The following is a 25,631-nucleotide window of genomic DNA, read 5'->3' as shown; positions in this document are numbered from 1 at the left end:
CGTCAAAAAACTTCTCCGTGGAATTTATCACAGAACGTCGAGATATAACATCAGGCTCTGAGCGATGAAAACGTTCAAACTTTTGCCAAATGCCGGGCAGTAACCGAATTGTATTCTCAGTCTGCTTGAGTCCATGAGGCCCCATCCAACCAAAAAATGGTTCAAATGGCTCAGTGCACTATGGGACTTAACATCTGTGGTCATCAGTCCCCTAGAACTTAAACCCGGCCGGCTGCGGCACTAGTGTTCAGTGTGTGTGAGTGTGTGTGTATGTGTGTGTGTGTGTGTGTGTGTGTGTGTGTGTTATCTTTCCTGCATTAGTCTGGAAACCAAGGTTTTAAATTAGCCTGTACATCGATTGTCCGTTGCATACTAACTGGCTGAATTCCCGTAAGTTGTTTGAAAACTGTACTTTTACAGCTAAACGGAAGGCAAGGGCAGACAAAGCAAGGCATGCTCGCCCATCCCCCTCAGGGACTAGTCTGAAACGAGGGGAAAAGAAAAACAAATCGATCGAGTTCCACTTGGGCAGCAGTTGTGTGCCCAACACTGTAGCTGAGCGCTGCGCTGCTGCTGAGCGCTAATTAGGAAAGTGAGCGAACAGACTTCGCTGCGCGCCGGACAGCAGGATTGTCGTGTTCCTGTTCTTAACAGCAATCACAAGTGGTCCCGTTTCCTGGCGTGCAGCATGGTCGAAGCGCCGAATCAGACGGCACTCCACCGGAGGCTCCGGATGCCGTGCGCGCCGTTATCGAGCGGGAGAAGGAAGACGATCGAAACACTCTCACTCCTTCCCGGCCACCCCTGTACATCCAGCTCAGGGGAGTAGAATGGACACAGCTCCACTACGGAGTGGTGCAATGCCACAACCTAGCTGCAATCACGAGCATTGTCGACTACAGAGCATTGAAAACCGCTGTAGCCGCCCACATCGTGGACGCACAAGGGAAGAACACGGCGCCACGTAAACGTCGGGATAAAACGACCAAGGAGCTCCCGAAGCGATTCCCTTGGTCTTCGACGAGAAGGCAGTCCGGGAAGGGCAGCGCCACCATGCTGCACAGTGTAATGAATAAGAAGAGACCTCCACTGTCTATCTCAGCTAAGCAAACAGCGGGTGGCGCCGATACATCCCCGCCATAAGGAATCTCCTAGGTTTCCCTTTGAGGAAGGAGGCTTTGCTACAGCCCCACCCTCTCCTGCAAAAGAAAAAAAAACCTGGACCTTAAGCCTCAATGCTTTATAATCAATTATTCAAAATAACAGTCACAATCGCATTATTTATTTTGCCGCCAACCGGTTTCAACCCGCGATGGGGTCATCTTCTGGGCAATTTACACCATTTGGTCGCTCGCTGCAGTCGTCACCCCGTCTGTGCACAGTTGGTAACTATACTATACTATATACTATGAACTCAATGCTTTATGTGCTATGAATAAGATAACGTGGAAAAATATTACTGCAACTCCGAAAGGTATATGAATTGCGCAGGACAGCAAAGCAACCGCAAAGAGAGAAGAGAAGCCGGCCTGTGCCCGCTATGGCGGACGACACGTCGTCAAACGGCACAGCTTCCTGAACGTCTCGGAGCTCAGCCAACTACCGAGAAGACGAAATAGAGGAAGAGACGTAGAAGAGTGCCAAGGTGCTGCAGAGCCGCTGCCTGGCTCCCAGAGAGACCCATAGCAGAGACTACAGCGGACTCCGCATACGCGCGGCCGGCCGCCCTCACCACTAGTGAAGGTGATGGTAGGCTCGTATGAGCAGATGCCAGCGGGCTCGTGCGCATGCGCAGAGCTGAATTTGCATATGAGCAGTGACTTCCTCCCGCTTCTGGTTACTTGAAGCGTGGCTGTTTGGTGTATGAGCAGTAGCAGCAAGTAGCCAGATGCTACCTGGAAAAATTTTTCTGGCGCGCCCAAGCTGCCAGATTCGCGCATGCGCAGAACAAGCTGAGTTATAGAGTGGGCGTCCTTCCCCACGTGACCCGTGCATATATTTCGTGTCTTCGTAATATTGCTGGTCTTTTCGTTTACATCTCCCACGTCAAATGAAATCAAAACAGATTTCTGTGGCCAGGAGCCATCAAGTGAATTAATATAGATTCTCATAACCATGAAAGACTGCAATAAGTTACTTGTTTCAATTTTCTGATTTTATATTATTTCCACGTTATTAGCAATCAACCATTAATGTCTTAATGAAGCTATTTATGCCTGTGTTATAGAGAAATTTGCTTCTATTAATTTTTTTCCACTGAGGCAGTTAGTTTATTTGAAACGAAGTGTTTCATTCTGCACTAACGGCTACTTTCAACTTCTTTCAATTTCAAGTGCAAATTTTCTGGGACGAATGACATTATACCATAACAAAGAACCAAACATGAGAATACGGTACTGGACCTCCAAGAAAAGCTGAATATCAGGTACTTCAGGGTGCATCTGGACAGAGAAATGTGCAATTAGAGCGGAATGAGGCATTTTCGTATAGTTTATGAAATTCCAATGCTGCTGGCGTAGTCTTAGATGTCCTGTTCCTTTTATCACACCGTAAGATCTCTTAATGCTATATATGTACGAACATATGTAAACATTTACTTGAAGCAGACTAAGTAGACAAATTTGGTCAGTAGTTTTGAACTAAATATTTTGTTTCAAATATAATGACAGCTGTAGCGGAATTTTACAAATCTGCCTTCGGTCAAAGTGGTTTTCGAAAAGAAGGCACTTTTCTAGTACTTCCTCTAGGCCTGAAGTTATTTCTTAATGTGTGTTTACGTCTTAAATTTATAGAATGCCATTCTATGCTAAATTGTAGACTGGCAGCATATCATGTTTTATCGTTTTAACTCCCCACATTGCTTCATATTTATTCCTAGAGTAGAATATAAACTGTCAGTTGTACAGTTCATTTGCCTCACAGACAACCTTGTTAAATTTTTATACATTTTGAAATAGTCATGAAATTTATTGTCTTTTATTCCGGTGTAAGTTACACAATAGTAATAACATCCGAAACCCAAGATATAAGTGATGTAATTGTAAATGATGTTTTTCACAAAATTATTAAGTGGTTTTCAGCAAACGGACTCTCTTTAAATTTTGATAAAACGCGGTATATACAGTTCCGTACAGTAAATAACACAATTCCAGTAATAAATATAGACTTTGAACAGAAGTCTGCAGCTGAGGTAGAGTTTTCAAATTTTTTAGGTGTGTCCATTGATGAGAGGTTAAACTGGAAGCAACACATTGATGGTCTGCTGAAATGTCTGAGTTCAGCTACGTATGCTATTAGGGTTACTGCAAATTTTGGTGATAAGAATCTCAGTAAATTAGCTTACTATGCCTACTTTCATTCACTGCTTTCGTATGGAATCATATCCTGGGGTAATTCATCGTTGAGTAGAAAAGTATTCATTGCTCAAAAACGTGTAATCAGAATAATTGCAGGAGCCCACCCACGGTCATCCTGCAGACATCTATTTAAGGATCTAGAGATCCTCACAGTAAATATAATCACTTATGAAATTTGTTGTTAATAATCCAACCCAGTTCAAAAGTAATAGCAGTGTGCATAGCTATAATACCAGGAGAAAGGATGATCTTAATTATGCATGGTTAAATCTGACTTTGACACAGAAAGGGGTAATTTATGCTGCCACAAAAGTCTTTGGTCACCTACCAAACAGCATCAAAAGCCTGACAGATAGCCAATCAACATTTAAAAATAAATTAATAGAATTTCTAGACGACAACTCCTTCTACTACTTGGCTGAATATTTAGATATAAATTAAGGGAAAAAAACAAATTAAACATTAGTGCCATGCAATATTTTGTGTAATGTAATATCTTGTACAGAAATCTTTTGCTAACCTGACACGTTCCACATCATTACGAAGTGTCGTATTCATGATCTATGGAACAAGTATCAATCTAATCTAATCGAATCTAATCTACAATAAACTGTTTCATTTCTTTTTTGTTTTGCAAGAAATTCGTATTCCATCCTACTAGATTTTTGCAGTGCTCTGTACATGTAAACCTGCTGGAAATGCTACATAACAGTATTGCAGAGTACGAAAAAAAAAAAATATATCGAAGTCACCCCTTAGCAAAATGTTATGGTACTTCGAGCTGTGGAGTCTAATTTTGAAATGATGCTTTGCCAAGAACTGCTTCCTTATTTGCATCCTTTATCTGATTGGGATATGATAAAACAACTGCTCTAAGTAAAACTCTGTATGTCCTCTCAACAACATGCCGCAGGGCTGCATATGGTCACATGATGCCCCACCACGCACGAATGTCCACCAGAAATGCGACGAAAAGCGTATGAGCAGAGCAAACACCAATCACGGCTTGCCTACGACATCGTAGCTGCGCATGCGCAGTGCAGCCTGTTGTCCGGCGCTGTCTGGTAACTGCTCAAACTAATCTGGTGACAGAGGCCGGCCCCGCGCCCCTGAGTAAGGTCAGTCAGTGCCGATCTGCCGAGCAGCGAGGGACAGTGCTGTGGCGGAAGCTGGCGCACCAGCAGCATGAAGAAAGGACTCCCAGCACCTTTATGTCGATCTTCTGGAGGGCAAGAGCAGATTTAAAATGGCGCTCTACTTGGAGATGGACGCTGCATGCTTCCTGCTAAGGGATACATTCCGCCGCCGGCCTCAGGTGGATCACACATGGGCGTCACAGCGTCACCCCAGACGAAAGGCTGCCCTCTAGAACACACCACGATCCTGCGACGCAGACTTCCGTACCGGATGGCAGCAAAGGTCAGCCTCAAACGAAAGTCAAAAAGACAACCAGGGAGTGGTCGTCAATAGAGCGGCGGAGACGACGCCAATCGTCGAGGACAATCAACGACCAGAGCAGGTCGACCAAATGGTGTAGACAATATTAGTCACCTACGAATATAGACTGGTGACCATTTAGGAGAAGCCCAAACATGAGGACCGTCCGAGTGGATGGCGAGCCAGTGGGTCCTACTGCAGATTGCGAGAAGAAATCCAAAAGATTGAAACACAAACTGGTCTGAGCAGGCTGGGTATTTGGAGGTTGCCCCGCCGCTGTAAGTCAAATGACAGAACTTTCACTTGCAGCTCCTTCTACAGTCTACAGTCCCAATTGTTGTAGAATTCTAGAACATGTATTTTGCTCGCGTATCATGTCATTTCTGGAAATCCCGAATCTACTCTGTAGGAATCAACATGGATTCCAGAAACAGCGATCGTGTGAGACCCAACTCGCTTTATTTGTTCATGAGACCCGGAAGATATTAGATATGGGCTCCCAGGTAGATGCCATTTTCCTTGACTTCGAGAAGGCGTTCGATACAGTTCCTCATTGTCGCCTGATAAACAAAGAAGAGCCTACGGAATATCAGACCAGCTGAGTGGTTGGATTGAAGAGTTTTTAACAAACATAACACAGCATGTTGTTCTCAATGGAGAGACGTCTACAGAGGTTAAAGTAACCTCTGGAGTGCTACAGGGGAGTGTTATGGGACCATTGCTTCTCACAATATATATAAATGACCTAGTAGATAGTGTCGGAAGTTCCATGCGGCTTTTCGCGGATGATGCTGTGGTATACAGAGAAGTTTCAGCATTAGAAAATTGCAGCGAAATGCAGGAAGATCTGCAGCGTATAGGCACTTGGTGCAGAGAGTGACAACTGACCCTTAACGTAGACAAATGTAATGTATTGCGAATACATAGAAAGAACGATGCTTTACTGTGTGATTATATGATAGCGGAACACACACTGGTAGCAGTTACTTCTGTAAAATATCTGGGAGTATGCGTACAGAATGATTTGAAGTGGAATTATCATATAAAATTAATTGTAGGTAAGGCGGGTGCCAGGTTGAGATTCATTGGGAGAGTCCTTAGAAAATGTAGTCCATCAACAAAGAAGGTGGCTTACAAAACACTCGTTCGACCTATACTTGAGTATTGCTCATCAGTGTGGGATCCGTACCAGGTCGGGTTGACGAGGAGATAAAGAAGATCCAAAGAAGAGCGGCGCGTTTCGTCACAGGGTTATTCGGTAAGCGTGATAGCGTTACGGAGATGTTTAGCAGACTCAAGTGGCAGACTCTGCAAAAGAGGCGATCTGCATCGCGGTGTAGCTTGCTATCCAGGTTTCGAGAGGGTGCGTTTCTGGATGAGGTATCGAATACATTGCTTCCCCCTACTTATACCTCCCGAGGAGATCACGAATGTAAAATTAGAGAGATTCGAGCGCGCACGGCGGCTTTCCGGCAGTCGTTCTTCCCGCGAACCATACGCGACTGGAACAGGAAAGGGAGGTAATGACAGTGGCACGTAAAGTGCCCTCCACCACACGCCGTTGGGCGGCTTGCGGAGTATAAATGTAGATGTAGAGACAGTAGTAAATATTCCCTCCTCCAAATACCCTTTCCAAGCATCTCTACCATGACAGTAAAGATGAAAAAACGGAACAAACTTAGCTTAAGTCATTGGCCAAAAGTTAGATTATGCATGCGCAGCAAACGCCTCCTTCCTCAATAAAAGGAAGGAATCAAAGATACCGAAGAAAAAGAAGCAAAGGAAACACCTGATGAGGGCGCTGAGTTACGATTTCGTAACGTCGTGTTGGTATAGATGACTGGCAGTAAACCGAATTCTACGAGACGACAAGTGTCGATATACATCCTACCCTTCAGCAAGCAACGTTTAGAGTGTGTCAGAGAACATCCTATTAAGCTTGTCCATGTAAGAAATAGTAACAGGAAACAGCTTGTGTAAAACCACACCTGGGCATGGAACGTGGAGCTCTTCCCGTGTTGCAGTCTTTTGAAACTATTACAGCATCGAAATTAATCACGACATCCTGCATGCTTCAGTGCTACAATCTGGTTGACATAAGATTAATCAGTACTGATTCTGTGGAAACTGACTTATTTATTCTCTCTTTTTGACATACTTCCTGGAACTATGTCTCTGCTGAGCTTTTCTATGATATTGCGGTATGCTAGTAGGGGTCTCGTATGACGACTGTACCTAGTGGTGGACGCTCCTCACCGTGTTCTCGAGTTTCCATTGTGCTTAAAATGAACTGAAGAGGTCTTTAGCTACACGTATTTTGTGTTTGTTAGCTTTGCAGGAGCGATTGCAAAAGGGAAGTACTTGAGAAAGGAATAACACAAGCTTCATCTTGAAATGTTTAATGTATTTCATCAACCTCAAATCACCTTAATTCGTTGCCCTACCAAAGCTTTACCTTTTCAAGTTACTCCACAGCGATGTGAAGTGTGTGCTGCGTAGTCTCCATACCTGTTTGACCTTCTCATTTTGCCTTGTTTATGTGACCCTCAACGTTTTAGTTAAGTATGAGCTCATGAGTGTCAGCCTGAGGAGAGAAGTTGATGCATGCAGCGATTACCTTAAAGCATTATTAAGCCCTTCGAATATTTTCCAATATGAAATGAAATAGGACTTAGCATAGTCCACTGAGTCACATCCGGCCACAAGTGACGTAAAGTTTGTAATAACAGCCTGTTTTTAACAATAACACATCGAAAATTCAAATCTAATGTTGAAATAGCCTAGAGGGGTCGTTAGTGTGAAATAACCAAGAAGTTAACTACGAGTAAATGTCCCAGATGCCAGATACTGCAAAGAAATTCCGTTCCACGCTCATTACAGTAACATCTTCTTGTTACTTTTTACCTCTCTGGTTTAAGCTGACTGAGAATTGAGAAGCTCATTCATCAGGTGGTTTTTCACTGTTCTTGAAGGAACATCAGAAGCAGTTTTCTTGTAATCATTACGATTACACGACACTTTGGTATCTTTGGTTTTTTGTGGATGCATAAGAACGATGTATTGCACGCGTTACTGACGGCATTTACTATTACTTGTTTAAAATTCTCATCAGAACGACTTCTTCCTTCATGTTATCAGAAGGTGGAATCGAACTTCCACTGCAATGATTAACGTAATTAATCATCTTCATGGCATTTGTGTTCTATTTTTTGTCATTGAGATCAGTTTCTCTGCACGGTGTGCTTTTTTGCTTTCAGTCTATATATTACTGGCAGCTTACGAAAATTGATTACCAACAGTTTCATGCTATTCTTACATATGAGTTATTGTGTGTTAAAGGTGGAGCCAGCGCAAGAGTAATAAGGAAAACTGTTTTCAAGTACATAAATTTAAAAAAAAAGTTCAAATGTCGTGAAATCTTATGGGACTTAACTTCTAAGGTTATCAGTCCCTAAGTTTACACACTACTTAAACTAAATTATCGTTAGGGCAAACACACACATCCATGCCTGAGGGAGGACTCGAACCTCCGCCGGAACCAGCCGCACAAATTTGAAACGAATCTTATTTATGCATAATGCTAATAGCGTCTGGCAATGCTGAAAAAGCGAATCGCTTCCAGTAAATAGTGTTTTTAGTTTGCACGTCGCTTAAGGCAGAAAAAGAAAAATACCTACGACAGCTGCAGAAGAGGAGAATTGCCTGGATAAATTTCTCAGCTCTTTGCTTCTGTTTGAAGTTGCAGTTAGCACATCCGGATATTGTTCATAACTACGCTTTAGACCTAAATAATAGCTACAGAGATGCAAATAAAACTCTTTGGCCGATACTAGGTATTTATGCTCCATTCAGTGTGGTAACAGCTAACGACACCGCGTCTTCGAAGAGCAATTTTCTGCGTTGCGAATCACCTCATGACTCTTATCGGCTGAGCAAACGTGTTCTGCGTTTTGCTAGTCTAATTTCAGAATACGTTAGGCAAACCTTGAGACCGTCAATTTACTTCCAGTTTTGATCAGAATCATCCCGGGTATTTTACTCGATATTTTCTTGTCATTTAGATAATGTTGTGAATTACTTCCACTGAACAGATTTACAGCTTTAACACTAGGAAACTCATTCCAACAGAAATTGCAACTTACGTCGCCATTTACGTTGTGAATTCTCTGCCTTAGATCTCAAAAATAGGAAATTTGTGGTAAGGTCTTACAGTACTAAACTGCTGAGGTCGTCGAACCCTAAACTTACACACTACTTAATCTATCTTAATCAAACTTACGCTAAGGACGACACACACACCTTTGCCCGACGGAGGACTCGAACCGCCGATGGGGGGTGCCGCACGGACCGTGACAAGACGCCCAGACCGATCGACTACCCCGCGCGGCTCTTAGATCTCATTGGGACAACAAGGAAGTGGTCCCCGGTGCAGTTTATACAAGATTAGTGGTGAAGTGTTAGCCCATCATACAGTTCGGTTTTCGCTAGTTTGTAAACTAAGCGCATCATACATTACGATACAATCATTAATGTCACAGCTGTGCAGAGCGGGCGTACTGTGTATTCCCGCCCGCGGAGCGCGCGCGCTAGATGTTCTGTACTTTCAGTGCTCTACCTTTACATTTCGCTTAAACGTGTACTAGAGCAATGACCAACCGTTTCCAAAAATCCACGCTAAGTTTCACCATCTGTAATGATTACACTCAACCAAAGGCTTTGGAGGTGGAACGTTTCCTACGCCACATTGCTAAGTCGTTTATGATGCTGTGTGGGAACGACTACGTGGTGACACCAAACATGGACTACACTTTTCCCACGCTGACTGCAATGTCGGCTCAGTCACTGTCGTCCGCGCTGGCTTGGGCATGCGTACCACACGAGTCTTCAAAAAAATGGTTCTAATGGTTCTGAGCACTATGCTACTTAACTTCTGAGGTCATCAGTCGTCTAGAACATAGAACTAATTAAACCTAACCAACATAAGAACATCACACACATCCATGCCCCAGGCATACGAGTCTTCGAATTACCGTTCGAGCTCCCGGCGGAAGACGTTATCGCAGCTTTCCCCTACTATGGCAATGTACATGGTCATACCGCCGAAAGATGGGCGCACTCCAAACGTACCTCGTTCTCAACGGTATACGGCAAATCTCTTTCGGTATCCTTTACCACGTGCCCTGTAATATACAGATCAGTGGGTGCCGTGTGGTCCGTATATACGAAGGTCAACCCAGGACATATTCCGCGCGCGAAAAGGAAGGCCAGCTCAGGATTGAGTGTCTTCAGCAGCGCATCACTCAATTTCCGGCCGCTACTGTGGCGCCTCCGACACTGACGATGGATTTACCGATCATCTACGCATCGGCGCACTCTTCTCCTCTCGCCGACAGTCGTCAGCTGAACTACCGCCGTGATTCTCTGCAGTCATCCTACGCAGAGGGGCTGACATGTAAAGAACTTTCACCTAAAGCCTTGGAACGACACAACTCACGCGACCCGCCGGTTATCCGTGGGCACCTTGCACCAATTGACTCCATCGTTACGACTGACGCCGAGACGTCCTCCGCTCCTATGAACGAGGTGGGACTTATGGGCGCCACAACGGTGACAGTCTCGGTAGTGTGAAGTGACGACATCGACTGTGACCCGAACCACACGCTGGGTGCCATATGACATTGGCATGGCTCGCCGCTACCTGATCCCTTCTCATCCCTTGGTGATCGAGTTGCCCTCCAAGGCGGGGATCGACTCTCAACGTACCAAATAGCAACAGTTAACACAAACAACATTAGCATCGAGTGATGATATGGCTTCTAGTACAGGAAGTACACATAGTCACACTTCCCGATGTCGCTGACTATACCAGTTTTCCCTCCCCTGGTGACGACCTCGGTTGTGGCATGGCTACGCACATCACCGAGGGCATCTCGGTTGCTGACACCACACACCTTCCGACCACCACAGCATGGCGATAACCGTCATGGGGACGCGTATCTTCAACATTTACGCCTGGTCAGGGTCCGCCCATAGACACAACAGAACATGCTTCTACTCAGAAGAAATCACTGTTACCATTATATACTTGATGGTGATTTTAATTTTGTCCTGCACCCTAAGGATCAAACACCCCTACTACATCAGCCAAGAGTTGCACCTTTTGACCATGATCTGTTACTTACCGACACTTGAGGAGTTTGGCATGGCATCGCACCTGGACATGTTTATGAGACGGGTCACTCTGCGAGCCGCCTCGACAGAATTTTTGTCTCTCGAGAACTCACACCTACACGCCAAGGTGCCGAACTTTATCTCCCTGACTTTTCGAACCACTGTGCGTACATCTGTAATATTTTCCTCCTGCTACAAGTGGTCTGTCGAAGTTAAACACCTCCCACCTCCAAGATATTGAATGTTTTCAGCGCGTTACCTGCCTAAGTACTGCAAAACCTCGACGTCGCAGTTGGAATGTGCCGAAATTGCCATTCAGTATGGCAAGGAACTAGATGCGTGGCGACGGCACACTACCGACTATTTCTACGCCATTGTCCGCGACCTAGGCGCCTAGCCGCCCACCCCTGAAACAGAGAGGGAACGCAATAAGATTAAGATACAAATGGTGACATTGTGCCCCCTAGACTGCAGTGGGTGGTAGTGAGAGCCAGACGTCAATATTCGGCGTAACTGTAACGCATGATTTGGCCTCTGATCGGAAACGACAAAGACAAGGACTCATCACCGAGATTGCTCGTCTCGTGCCGTGCAAACCACTTGCTAGGCCGAAATCGTCAATTGCTTAGTAGACCACTACCATACAATGTACTAGAAGGAGCCCACCGACACAGTGCTGAGGAAGTTGTGTTAACACAGGTCGCACGTACTGGGGGCGCGAGAATTTCTTAAAATTTATTTACTGATAGTCTGTCTGCCTCCATCGAGATTAGAACCAAAAACAAAGCAGGCCGCCCTTGCGGTAGCAAACACCTATCACTACGCTAGCAGACAACACAGGCAAACCACCCTCTATCATTACCACAGATATGAGTAAGCCGGCAATTTCGAAATGAAAATGGCAAAATGATCTGCAGTTTCTGTTGCATAGAGCTTTCTGAACTCAATAACATGAATTTTCTACCTTTATGTCACCGCTTATGTGACAACCATTTGGGATGTTTATCGAAATAACAAAATACTGTTGTTAGCTAGTAAATTTAGTAGGATAATTCTGCACCACCCCAGCTACATAGCTGCCAAACGTATTCTACAATGTTTCGAATTCCCATTAGACTCGCCACAGCCAGAAAACGTTCATTAGCCGAAGTGTTTATAAAGGTAGCTAGCAATGGGAATGCTCGCACTTCCAAAACGCGATGGCATTAATATTGGGCTCTGAATTACCACGTGTATAGGCAAATGGATTTTATTTACATTCCTGTAAACGTGATTTGGATCGAAAGCGTAGCTACGATTAATGTACTGATGTGTCGACTGCAACTAGAACATTTCGAATGAGGAGTAGGGGAATTATTTATGCGGCCTTCATCCTCAGTTACCGTCGTAGCTATTTTCGTTGTTAGTATTTAGCCACCTAAATCGGTAAAAATGGAACGCTACTAGTATCGCTTTCTTGACCGTCTGTCTGTCTACCCAATCCTTAAAACCCCTTTACCTCGAGTACGGGTAGACATAACAAGCGGAAATGTATTGCACTCTCTGCGGTATAGTGCAAGGGAGGTCTGGTTTGCTTTCAGTTCTAATCTCGATGTAGGCAGACAGACTAACAGTAAAGCACTTTTAAGAAATTCTCGCACCAAATGGCTCTGCCCACTATGGTACTTAACATTTGAGGTCATCAGTCCCCTAGAACGTAGAACTAATTAAACCTAATTAACCTAAGGACATCACACACATCCATGCCCGAGGCAGGATTCGAAACTGCAACTATAGAGGTCGGTCGGCTCCAGAGTGTAGCGCCTAGAACCGCACGGCCACTCCGGCCGGTTTTGCAGGTACATTGATTGGTATATAGGCGTACTGTCTGTTAAATGTCCTGCAACTAGAGTTCGTAGAAAAAATGTAAGGAATTAAAGGGTAATGTCTGATATAGCAATTGTACTGCATGTGTCGTGTAGTAATATAGATTTGCAGGTATATTGAGTGGTATATAGGGGTACTGTCTAATCAATGTCCTGCAACTAGAGTTAGTAGCAAAAATGTAAGGAATTAAAGATAATGTCTGAGATAGCAATTGTACTGCATGAACACCAGAAATGTAGTAACCCGTAAAAGTTTTTGCCTTCATCAGTTGTCGGGGGACAGAGAAAGTCTTGTAAAGATTTAAAATTATGTGCAAAATTCGTTCAAGTCACTAAGTGCTCTCATTCTTAAACACTGGCTCAATATAATCTGGGTATTTGATCTAAGTATGCTACGCTACACTTTCACCCCCACCGGTTTGAGAGTTATTTGGTTATTACCCTCACAGTGGTACTTTCTAGAGAGTAATTGATACGTGTACCAAATTTTGGTTAAAATCGGTGCAGTGTTTTAGGATGAGATGAGCAACATACATTCATACACACATACATACTGCACATACATTCAGTTTTGTATTCTATGTATGTATCAATGTCCTTATCGGCATTTTACTTGTCATATATTGACGAGTTTGCATCATGTTATTACACCAGTTGTTTCCATACCTCGTAAAATTGAGTAACGCCAGTCAGCTTATATCTTTTCATGGCTCAGTTTAATATGGATTGGTTTACTACGAAAATCATTTCTTTTTTTCGAAGCTATTCTGTATTGCCACCACATCTATCAAAAACTCTGTTCATTATATCTGCATTTCTCAATAATCGGCATTTCTTGAATCATTTCATCTGACCAAGTTTTCATCCTTCCTAGCTGACACTTTGACTTACAGCGAGTATACGCCCTTTACAGTAAATAAATCTCCTAACATGATCTCCGTTTTGTTTCCATATATTTCTCCAGTTTTTACATATCCATATAATAAATCGCTTATTTCTTCTTTACTCCATTTTTGGAGTTCTGTACCTCAAACGCTGGCTTTGTAGGATTACTTTGCAGTTCTTCAAAGTGTCAGTCTGTCTGTCCGACTGCTAAGAGACCTTTTTGTCAGGAGCTGGTAGAGGTAGAGTCGTAGATATTTTCCTTTCATATGTCTGTTACATTTCATTAAAGAAAAGCTGTAAAGCATGTGTCTCCAAACCGAGTGGGCTCGATATCGAAATTCCACTGGACCACGCAATTTTCAGTCATAGTTTTATCTTTGCCTTCACCTCTCAACGATCTGGGGATTCGTCAGAAACAACACATGATTCGCATACCTTGTTAAACGGTAGGTCCCCTTTCAGCAGTTGGATAACTGTAGTAGCATAGGGACAAGCATGCCACTGAAGTGGACTTGCAACAGCGCATTCTGGCACCGGAAATTATTATTATTATCATCTCGATAGAAATTAAGTTCCTCAGTTCTCTTTAAACTAACAACAAAACTCTTTTGTTTGCCTCTATACGGACCAATTATATCAAACCCTTTTAACTGCTGACATTATAGTAACCAACTATAAAACAGAACGTCAAGTACAGTTCATTTCCATAGGTTTCAGAAAACGTCAGCGTCTACATTTTACGAGTTTTCCTACTAATCCTAACATCAGATTTTACAGTCTATATTTACTATTATCTTTATCCTCTCGTCCAGAAGTTACAGAATTTCAATCAAAATAGGAAATCCACTAGCGTAAACTCATCCTTGACTGCTATGTCACAAATAGGGAATGTCCGAATCAATTAGTAATTCTTACACTTTGCATTCTGAGACAGTAATAGCTCATATGCACACATGAAGGCATAAAGTTGTTTTTAATTATAGATAGTAATAAGAAGAAATAAAACAGGAAAGTGAAAATAGATTTTCGCTCCGCTGGGACTGCACATTATCTCTCTGTTTGCTGTATCTTAGTAGTAGTGTACGTTTATAGAAAGAGTAGGTACTGTTAATTTGCAGGTGTTTATTTGGTAGGCGTTTCTCATTTCAGGTGTATGTTTTAGTTTACTTCTGTGGTCGATAATTTTTCGTAAATTAAGACATTCTCGTGTGTATTGTGTTGACTGTATAGCATATTGTGCGACAGACGAATCTTAAACATCAATACTACTTTTTGAATAAATATTTTAAAAACGAAAACGGATAAACGTAAAACACGACGAATAGTCACAGATAGCGCACCAAAACCTTAACATACTTTGAAAACATATGTCGGTTCGCAAATAAAATACATACGACACTACCGTCATTTACGAAAAACTATCCAAAATAGAAGGTAAAAAACATAAACATCAAACAAAAAGCACCTACCAAACACACCTATAAATTAAAAAGCACCTGCGATTGCTGTAAACATAGACTAGTTATCTGTGTAGCCAAATAATGTATGCATCATATGTATAACAGTGCTTATATTCCCTAAGCTTATGGCACCGTAGCTGGAGAACTGTCAAATTACTGTCACAAATTAACTACTACCTTAATGCAGCAAATATACGTTGACAGTCAAAACAAAGTTGCCATAGTCTTACATGTAGCAATTCAGGCTCAATGTTGTACTATAATATAAAAATATACAATGAAATTAATGTCACCCACATTGTACAGCAGTTTAGCCGAAATACATGTGTAGTCAAAGAAATGAAAATCAAGATCAAACAGCATTGAGTCTGAACACTCCTCACGAAACGTTACTTTACCATCATATCAGCCATCGCTTTTAATCACGCACAGAAACATTTAATTCAAAAGGGACTACTCTTTACTGGTAGCACAGTCCTTCACGTAAAAAGGGCAGATATTTACGAGATTCTTTCGCCAAATATAAATTCCATTATTTACATGTTATGTCCACTGAAGTGAAACGCTTAGCTACTCGAAATTTTTGTAAGATCTCATCCATATTTTGAGCATCTCTACCTTCCTGTTTCTGTTTGCCAGTTACTGGCATTAGCTGCATCCTGTTTCTTGGCAATCCTTTCAGTTAATCTCTTTTCTAACAGTTCATCATATTTTTGTATTCATTACGAACCTCACCAATTTCGACTTTGAAAATGTGCTCCTTTTTGGATAACTGTTTCCCTACTTCAGTCACTGGATTAAATTCTATAATTTAAAGTATCCAGATTTTGATTCATTTTCCCCTTTATTTCTTTATTATTGTATTCCAACTCAATCTTAAATATATTATTTAATTCATTAACACCAGATTCCTTTTTATTTTGCAACTTATTTTTACTCTATTCAATTTTCTTTTGCAATTTATTATTGCTGGATTCCATTTTATTTTACTGTTCGTGACTACTGAATTTTAACTCCTCATTGCCGGTTTAAATTTCAGAAAATAGCAACTGGATTCAAACTGGCAGTCCTAAATTTCCAGGTAGCATTGCAGTCGGTCAAAGCTAAGTACCTTGCAATATCAGACACATTTGAATTCTAGAATCATCTAATTCAGTGTCACTGTGCGAAAATTACTTTGGTTTACCAATACTTTCAATTAACTTTCATCTATGAATTTCAAGCCCATCATCGTCGGAGACTGCAACAGTTTTAATTTTCATACAGTCTTTTTCAGTAGAATCCATCTTTGATATCTGGTTAGAAGCAAGTTATAAATACTTTGACTACTCTTGGCTTGACGTATTTGCGTGAACTAGCCCTGTGTACCAGAAATTGTGGTACCGAATAGCACGACGTAGTGCGGACAGTAAAAGCAGCTGAGGCAACACGGATGGCAGCAGCAATCGTTTATTGCAGTAGCGCCGTGACGGGCTGAAACTGGTAATAATGTGCAGCCGTCTTTAGACCCATGTAGCAGAGCAATGGCGCACCAACTCTCTCTGCACTCAGTGCCGATGGTAGTCACAATATGGCGTTGTCGTGTTTCCTCTCGTCATGTTCAAGGCCACTGTGGATGGTCTTTATTGTCGAGGCCTTACCCTCTAAGACAAATCAGTATACTATACCTACGGTTCCTGTCACTGAATCCTGCCTCCGTGTGTCTCGTTTCGGTAATCCGTTCTTGCCAAATGAGTTGACGTTTACTCCAGTCAGTTTCACTGTTTATTTTCCCAGGTCGATCTTCGCCACATGTGGGGCGTATGTTACTGTTTCATGGGAAACTGCTTACTTTGGAGCATTTCGTTTGCCTATGTGAGATTTTCAGTACCACAGCTGTCCGCCCCCGGTAGCTGAGTGGTCAGCGCGACACACTGTCAATCCAAAGGGCCCGGGTTCGATTCCCGGCTGGGTCGGAGATTTTCTCCGCTCAGGGACTGGGTGTTGTGTTGTCCTAATCATCATCATTTCATCCCCATCGACGCGTGAGTCGCCGAAGTGGCGTCAAATCGAAAGACTTGCACCAGGCGAACGGTCTACCCGACGGGAGGCCCTCGTCACACGACATTTCATTTCAGTACCACAGCTGTTAATAAGAGCCTGAAAGTTTACTGTGCCAACAGCCAGAAATAATCGAGAAACCAGCTGCTCATTATCTCTTATTCACAAGTCCACAAACCAGATCGATAAAGTGGTGGCACAAAATGAATGCATCGAAACTAAAATGCGTACTTTCCTGTAAATTACCAATCCACGAAAGTTCATCTCAAGTAATCTGCACTAAATTGCGCGATAAGTAATTTAATAAATAACCACACAAGTCAGCCGTCTTCCCTTAGTCGCCGAGCCGGCCTAGGAGCTACAGTCTGGAACCGCGCGACTGCTACGGTCGCAGGTTCGAATCCTGCCTCGGGCATGGATGTGTGTGATGTCCTTAGGTTAGTTAGGTTTAAGTAGTTCTAAGTTCTAGGGGACTGATGACCTCTGAAGTTAAGTCCCATAGTGCTCAGAACAATTTGAACCACTTCAGCCGTCTTCAGTGCCATTGAGGGCTTCGTATACGTGGTCGTGAGATGGAGTATGGCCGAGATATAGCCCAGGCGGCTGACGACAATCGACTGAATCTATGTACCGTTGCAGTGGTCCTTTTATACTGCCTGTGAGAACTTGGACCACGTGGCAAACAGTAATCCGGTAATAAGAACTCCTCGAACATTTGCAGCAGTCTCATATGGCACTCTTTCTGTCACCAAGATCGTAATTATAGTTGTTGGTTGAGGAGTAAGAAGTGTCCTAATATATCTGTGAGCAATGGTACACTCTATACACGTTCCATAATGGTTTATTTTGGAAACCAATCAACAGATCGTATTTGTACTCAGTTTAGGTTATATTGGCATGGTTTTACATCATCTGGCAAAGTATTGTGCCAATATTTAAATATTTTTGTTTGTTTCAGGTTGTCGCAGTACTCTTTGAGTGCTTGTGCACACGTTAAGTACGGCTGATTTGCCGGTGGCCATTTAAGGGGAAGTGGCTGGCTCTGAGCACTATGGGACTTAACATCTAAGGTCATCAGTCCCCTAGAACTTAGAACTACTTAAACCTAACGACGTCACACACTTCTATGCCCGAGGCAGGTTTCGAACCTGCGACCGTAGCGGTTGCGCGGTTCCGGACTGAAGCGCCTAGAACCGCTCGGCCACACCTGCCGGCCTAAGGGGAAGTACCGATCTCATTCTCATTCCGTCATCATTATGTAGCCACAGTATGTGCTTCCCCACACTGAGAATTTACATAAAATGGTTGAATGTCGGTGATGCGATTAGGCGACAAGGTGCTCAGTATCGAAGCCACGTTACAGAATTTGGAGCTAAGAGGATTGCCAATCTGTTGAATTGGGCAGGGGACGATCTGTGGCAGATCTGATGGCTGAGCGCAACGCTGGTACATTCGAAAATGTCGGAGGAGACTTTTCAAAATGGTTCAAATGGCTCTACGCACTATGGGACTTAACATCTGAGGTCATCAGTCCCCTAGACTTAGAACTACTTAAACCTAATAACATCACACGTATCCATGACCGAGGCAGGATTCGAACCTGTGACTGTAGCAGCCGTGTGGTGCCGGACTGAAGCGTCTAGAACCGCTCGTCCGCAGCGGCTGGCAGGAGACTCTTCAGCGCACACTGTTGAGAGGACACATTCCAGCAGACGATCCACATGTGTTCCTATGTTGACACTACAACATCATCGAGATCTTTATATATGGTCAATGGCTTTGTCTGGATAGGCTGCTCAAAACATGCACCCAACCATGGATGCAGGTTGGAGTGGGCAGTATTATGCAATGGGAGACATTTATGTGCGACGCTGCCATGCAACTGTATTAGTAGCTGCAGGCACCATGGGATCTGATGACAACGTGAACGTTATAAAGCTGCATCCCTTGGTGCTTAACTCCTAATGAACTCACGTTGTTGTATTGGACAAAAAGTCCGCCAGATCAAAACCCAATGGACAACATGATGAACACTATAGGGCACCAGCTAGTTGACGAAATATCAATTAACGATATTCTATCAAAAATATCGATACCGAAATGGAAATATTGAGTGTCGATATTTTTATTTTATGTTATATATTTTTCGCAAAGTTCGATAAATATTTGAAATCCTTCTGTTGAAATTGTAGCAGAACATAATTTTACTTTCGCTGTTGAAGGAGTCTTAATACATTTCACCTCTTTTTCTTTGTATGAAGAAATTGCACTGCGATGGTGCTGTAGGGGGCGGGGGGCGGGGGGCCGGGGGGGGGGGGGGGGGTGAGGTAGTAGCGGTGTGAATGTAATATCAAGATTTCCAATGAGAAGAAATTAGCACGTACTGGTCGAGGTTTCGCAATGGTTAGCACATTGCATTCAGGAGGACGATGGTTGAAACCTGCGCCTGGCTACCCTGATTCAGATTTTCCGTGAATTCCCTGAATCACTTCACGCAAATGCCAGGATGGTTCCTTTGAAAGGGCCGACTTCCTTCCCCATCCTTCTCTAATCCACTGTTTGGTCCCCTCCCCTTAATCAATCAACCAAACGAATAGCATACCAATTGCGTTAAAAAACAGTTTTTAAGGCAACTAGTGTGCTATTTCTTCACATCGGCTTTCTTCAAAAACAGTTGCTGTAAATGAAGAAAAAATATGTAAATGATAAGTCTGCTCTTTGCGGTGGTCGGAGATGTGTAATAGGAAACGCTGACGTAATCGGCGCTCGACGCTACCAACAAAAACTGAACCCATAACTTCATCACGAAATTTTGACACTACAAGTGCTAGTTCGAAGGCGTTTCAGAAATGATAACACAAGGAAGTCGTCATGAAGTGTTCGGGCAAAATCTGATATGTGAGGAAACCGAACGACGGTTCCACTGGACACCTTCCACTGTGCCACTTCTATCCACTTATTATTTTAGCGATGTGGTTATCGCCAAGAGTGAACATGCATCGTTTTCAATTCTTACTCTAAGGTGCGTAAGTAGGCTGCTAGGTTGCAGATTTACAGAATATCGAATAATAAATCACTACTTAAATATGCAGCTCTAATACGGCGGTATATTTACAATGTGCAGCCGATATTTTTATAGGCCGTTACATCGATAATTTTTCAGTTGGTATATCGACATACTTTTCGGTATACCGACGACAGACAATGATATTTATTAAATATCGATATATCGCCTTCACGATATATTTAATTGTATCAACAGACCAAGCTCAGTGTCCAAAAATCGTCGGCTGGTAATTTTCCTGGATAGGGTAAACATTGCGTAGATACCTACTGCCACGTAGGTAATATATGGGAATTTTGTGACATGTGCATGAACATCTGCCGCCACATACGTCCGGAGACCTAGCACGGACATGTAGTATCCATGTTAGGCCGAATCACTGCTGTACTGCATTCCAGAGGTGGACGAAGACGCTATTATGCTGGTCATCATATCGTTTTGACTCATGATTCAGTGTTTGCCTAGTGTCTGTATTCGTACTTGTTTCTGCATATCGGAGTATAAAGGTGATGAATAAATTACGTTCTTCTTTTGTCCCATTTCTCTACGTTTTCGGAAACATTATATCGGTTTTCGCTGTGTTGGTGGCAGTTGGTGGTCGGATGCCCTTCTTGACGCAATCACCACCCCAGGACGGATATTGTGTTCCGTATATGCCTGCTGCTAAAGTAAATCTTATATTTAAGAATGAGAACGGTTTTCAAATTTTTCGTCATGTGTATCTGAGGCGGGACAGTTTTAGTCTGCCAGGAAATTTCGGAATGCAGTCCAGAAAGTTGTGCACCATTTTCAAGCCACGAATTAAAACAATTTGTACCAAATTTCAGTATTAGGGCCCACAACTGAAATATTTTAGGACGCGATCTACACCTATTTGACTACACCTCATGGCCGAGCGGTTCTAGGCGCTACTGTTTGGAACCGCGTGACCGCTACGGTCGCAGGTTCGAATCCTGCCTCGGGTATGGATGCGTGTGGCGTCCTTAGGATAGTTAGGTTTAAGTAGTTCTAAGTTCTAGTGGACTAATGACCTGAGCAGTTAAGTCCCATAGTGCTAAGAGATATTTGAACTACACCCCAATTCGTTCAAATGACTCTGAGCACTATGCGACTTAACTTCTGAGGTCATCAGTCGCCTAGAACTTAGAACTAATTACACCTAACTAACCTAAGGACATCACACACATCCATGCCTGAGGCACGATTCGAGCTTGCTACCGTAGCGGTCGCTCGGCTCCAGACTGTAGCGCCTAGAACCGTATGGCCACTTCGGCTTTCTCAATTCATACACAAGTACTTGGCAGAGGGCTCATAGAAGCATTTTCAGGCTATTTCTCAACTGTTCCACTCTTAATTAGTACGATGGAGAAAAGAAAATTTGTATCCTTCCCTGTGAGCTCTGATTTCTCTGTTGTTTTTTTTATTTTTTATTTTTACGATGGGCATTTATCCCATCTGAATAGGTGGGAGACTACAAATTAGAGCGGCGCGTTTCGTCACAGGGTTATTTGGTAAGCGTGATAGCGTTACGGAGATGTTTAGCAAACTCAAATGGCAGAGTCTGCAATAGAGGCGCTCTGGATCGCGGTGTAGCTTGCTGCCCAGGTTTCGAGAGGGTGCATTTCTGGATGAGGTATCGAATACATTGCTTCCCCCTACTTATACCTCCCGAGGAGATCACGAATGTAAAATTAGAGAGATTCGAGCGCGCACGGCGGCTTTCCGGCAGTCGTTCTTCCCGCGAACCATACGCGACTGGAACAGGAAAGGGAGGTAATGACAGTGGCACGTAAAGTGCCCTCCACCACACGCCGTTGGGCGGCTTGCGGAGTATAAATGTAGATGTAGAGACAGTAGTAAATATTCCCTCCTCCAAATACCCTTTCCAAGCATCTCTACCATGACAGTAAAGATGAAAAAACGGAACAAACTTAGCTTAAGTCATTGGCCAAAAGTTAGATTATGCATGCGCAGCAAACGCCTCCTTCCTCAATAAAAGGAAGGAATCAAAGATACCGAAGAAAAAGAAGCAAAGGAAACACCTGATGAGGGCGCTGAGTTACGATTTCGTAACGTCGTGTTGGTATAGATGACTGGCAGTAAACCGAATTCTACGAGACGACAAGTGTCGATATACATCCTACCCTTCAGCAAGCAACGTTTAGAGTGTGTCAGAGAACATCCTATTAAGCTTGTCCATGTAAGAAATAGTAACAGGAAACAGCTTGTGTAAAACCACACCTGGGCATGGAACGTGGAGCTCTTCCCGTGTTGCAGTCTTTTGAAACTATTACAGCATCGAAATTAATCACGACATCCTGCATGCTTCAGTGCTACAATCTGGTTGACATAAGATTAATCAGTACTGATTCTGTGGAAACTGACTTATTTATTCTCTCTTTTTGACATACTTCCTGGAACTATGTCTCTGCTGAGCTTTTCTATGATATTGCGGTATGCTAGTAGGGGTCTCGTATGACGACTGTACCTAGTGGTGGACGCTCCTCACCGTGTTCTCGAGTTTCCATTGTGCTTAAAATGAACTGAAGAGGTCTTTAGCTACACGTATTTTGTGTTTGTTAGCTTTGCAGGAGCGATTGCAAAAGGGAAGTACTTGAGAAAGGAATAACACAAGCTTCATCTTGAAATGTTTAATGTATTTCATCAACCTCAAATCACCTTAATTCGTTGCCCTACCAAAGCTTTACCTTTTCAAGTTACTCCACAGCGATGTGAAGTGTGTGCTGCGTAGTCTCCATACCTGTTTGACCTTCTCATTTTGCCTTGTTTATGTGACCCTCAACGTTTTAGTTAAGTATGAGCTCATGAGTGTCAGCCTGAGGAGAGAAGTTGATGCATGCAGCGATTACCTTAAAGCATTATTAAGCCCTTCGAATATTTTCCAATATGAAATGAAATAGGACTTAGCATAGTCCACTGAGTCACATCCGGCCACAAGTGACGTAAAGTTTGTAATAACAGCCTGTTTTTAACAATAACACATCGAAAATTCAAATCTAATGTTGAAATAGCCTAGAGGGGTCGTTAGTGTGAAATAACCAAGAAGTTAACTACGAGTAAATGTCCCAGATGCCAGATACTGCAAAGAAATTCCGTTCCACGCTCATTACAGTAACATCTTCTTGTTACTTTTTACCTCTCTGGTTTAAGCTGACTGAGAATTGAGAAGCTCATTCATCAGGTGGTTTTTCACTGTTCTTGAAGGAACATCAGAAGCAGTTTTCTTGTAATCATTACGATTACACGACACTTTGGTATCTTTGGTTTTTTGTGGATGCATAAGAACGATGTATTGCACGCGTTACTGACGGCATTTACTATTACTTGTTTAAAATTCTCATCAGAACGACTTCTTCCTTCATGTTATCAGAAGGTGGAATCGAACTTCCACTGCAATGATTAACGTAATTAATCATCTTCATGGCATTTGTGTTCTATTTTTTGTCATTGAGATCAGTTTCTCTGCACGGTGTGCTTTTTTGCTTTCAGTCTATATATTACTGGCAGCTTACGAAAATTGATTACCAACAGTTTCATGCTATTCTTACATATGAGTTATTGTGTGTTAAAGGTGGAGCCAGCGCAAGAGTAATAAGGAAAACTGTTTTCAAGTACATAAATTTAAAAAAAAAGTTCAAATGTCGTGAAATCTTATGGGACTTAACTTCTAAGGTCATCAGTCCCTAAGTTTACACACTACTTAAACTAAATTATCGTTAGGGCAAACACACACATCCATGCCTGAGGGAGGACTCGAACCTCCGCCGGAACCAGCCGCACAAATTTAAAACGAATCTTATTTATGCATAATGCTAATAGCGTCTGGCAATGCTGAAAAAGCGAATCGCTTCCAGTAAATAGTGTTTTTAGTTTGCACGTCGCTTAAGGCAGAAAAAGAAAAATACCTACGACAGCTGCAGAAGAGGAGAATTGCCTGGAAAAATTTCTCAGCTCTTTGCTTCTGTTTGAAGTTGCAGTTGGCACATCCGGATATTGTTCATAACTACGCTTTAGACCTAAATAATAGCTACAGAGATGCAAATAAAACTCTTTGGCCGATACTAGGTATTTATGCTCCATTCAGTGTGGTAACAGCTAACGACACCGCGTCTTCGAAGAGCAATTTTCTGCGTTGCGAATCACCTCATGACTCTTATCGGCTGAGCAAACGTGTTCTGCGTTTTGCTAGTCTAATTTCAGAATACGTTAGGCAAACCTTGAGACCGTCAATTTACTTCCAGTTTTGATCAGAATCATCCCGGGTATTTTACTCGATATTTTCTTGTCATTTAGATAATGTTGTGAATTACTTCCACTGAACAGATTTACAGCTTTAACACTAGGAAACTCATTCCAACAGAAATTGCAACTTACGTCGCCATTTACGTTGTGAATTCTCTGCCTTAGATCTCAAAAATAGGAAATTTGTGGTAAGGTCTTACAGTACTAAACTGCTGAGGTCGTCGAACCCTAAACTTACACACTACTTAATCTATCTTAATCAAACTTACGCTAAGGACGACACACACACCTTTGCCCGACGGAGGACTCGAACCGCCGATGGGGGGTGCCGCACGGACCGTGACAAGACGCCCAGACCGATCGACTACCCCGCGCGGCTCTTAGATCTCATTGGGACAACAAGGAAGTGGTCCCCGGTGCAGTTTATACAAGATTAGTGGTGAAGTGTTAGCCCATCATACAGTTCGGTTTTCGCTAGTTTGTAAACTAAGCGCATCATACATTACGATACAATCATTAATGTCACAGCTGTGCAGAGCGGGCGTACTGTGTATTCCCGCCCGCGGAGCGCGCGCGCTAGATGTTCTGTACTTTCAGTGCTCTACCTTTACATTTCGCTTAAACGTGTACTAGAGCAATGACCAACCGTTTCCAAAAATCCACGCTAAGTTTCACCATCTGTAATGATTACACTCAACCAAAGGCTTTGGAGGTGGAACGTTTCCTACGCCACATTGCTAAGTCGTTTATGATGCTGTGTGGGAACGACTACGTGGTGACACCAAACATGGACTACACTTTTCCCACGCTGACTGCAATGTCGGCTCAGTCACTGTCGTCCGCGCTGGCTTGGGCATGCGTACCACACGAGTCTTCAAAAAAATGGTTCTAATGGTTCTGAGCACTATGCTACTTAACTTCTGAGGTCATCAGTCGTCTAGAACATAGAACTAATTAAACCTAACCAACATAAGAACATCACACACATCCATGCCCCAGGCATACGAGTCTTCGAATTACCGTTCGAGCTCCCGGCGGAAGACGTTATCGCAGCTTTCCCCTACTATGGCAATGTACATGGTCATACCGC

This window comes from Schistocerca gregaria, chromosome X (assembly GCF_023897955.1).
Source record: "Schistocerca gregaria isolate iqSchGreg1 chromosome X, iqSchGreg1.2, whole genome shotgun sequence".
NCBI lineage: Eukaryota > Metazoa > Arthropoda > Insecta > Orthoptera > Acrididae > Schistocerca > Schistocerca gregaria.
Note: the sequence above shows the minus strand (reverse complement) of the source record.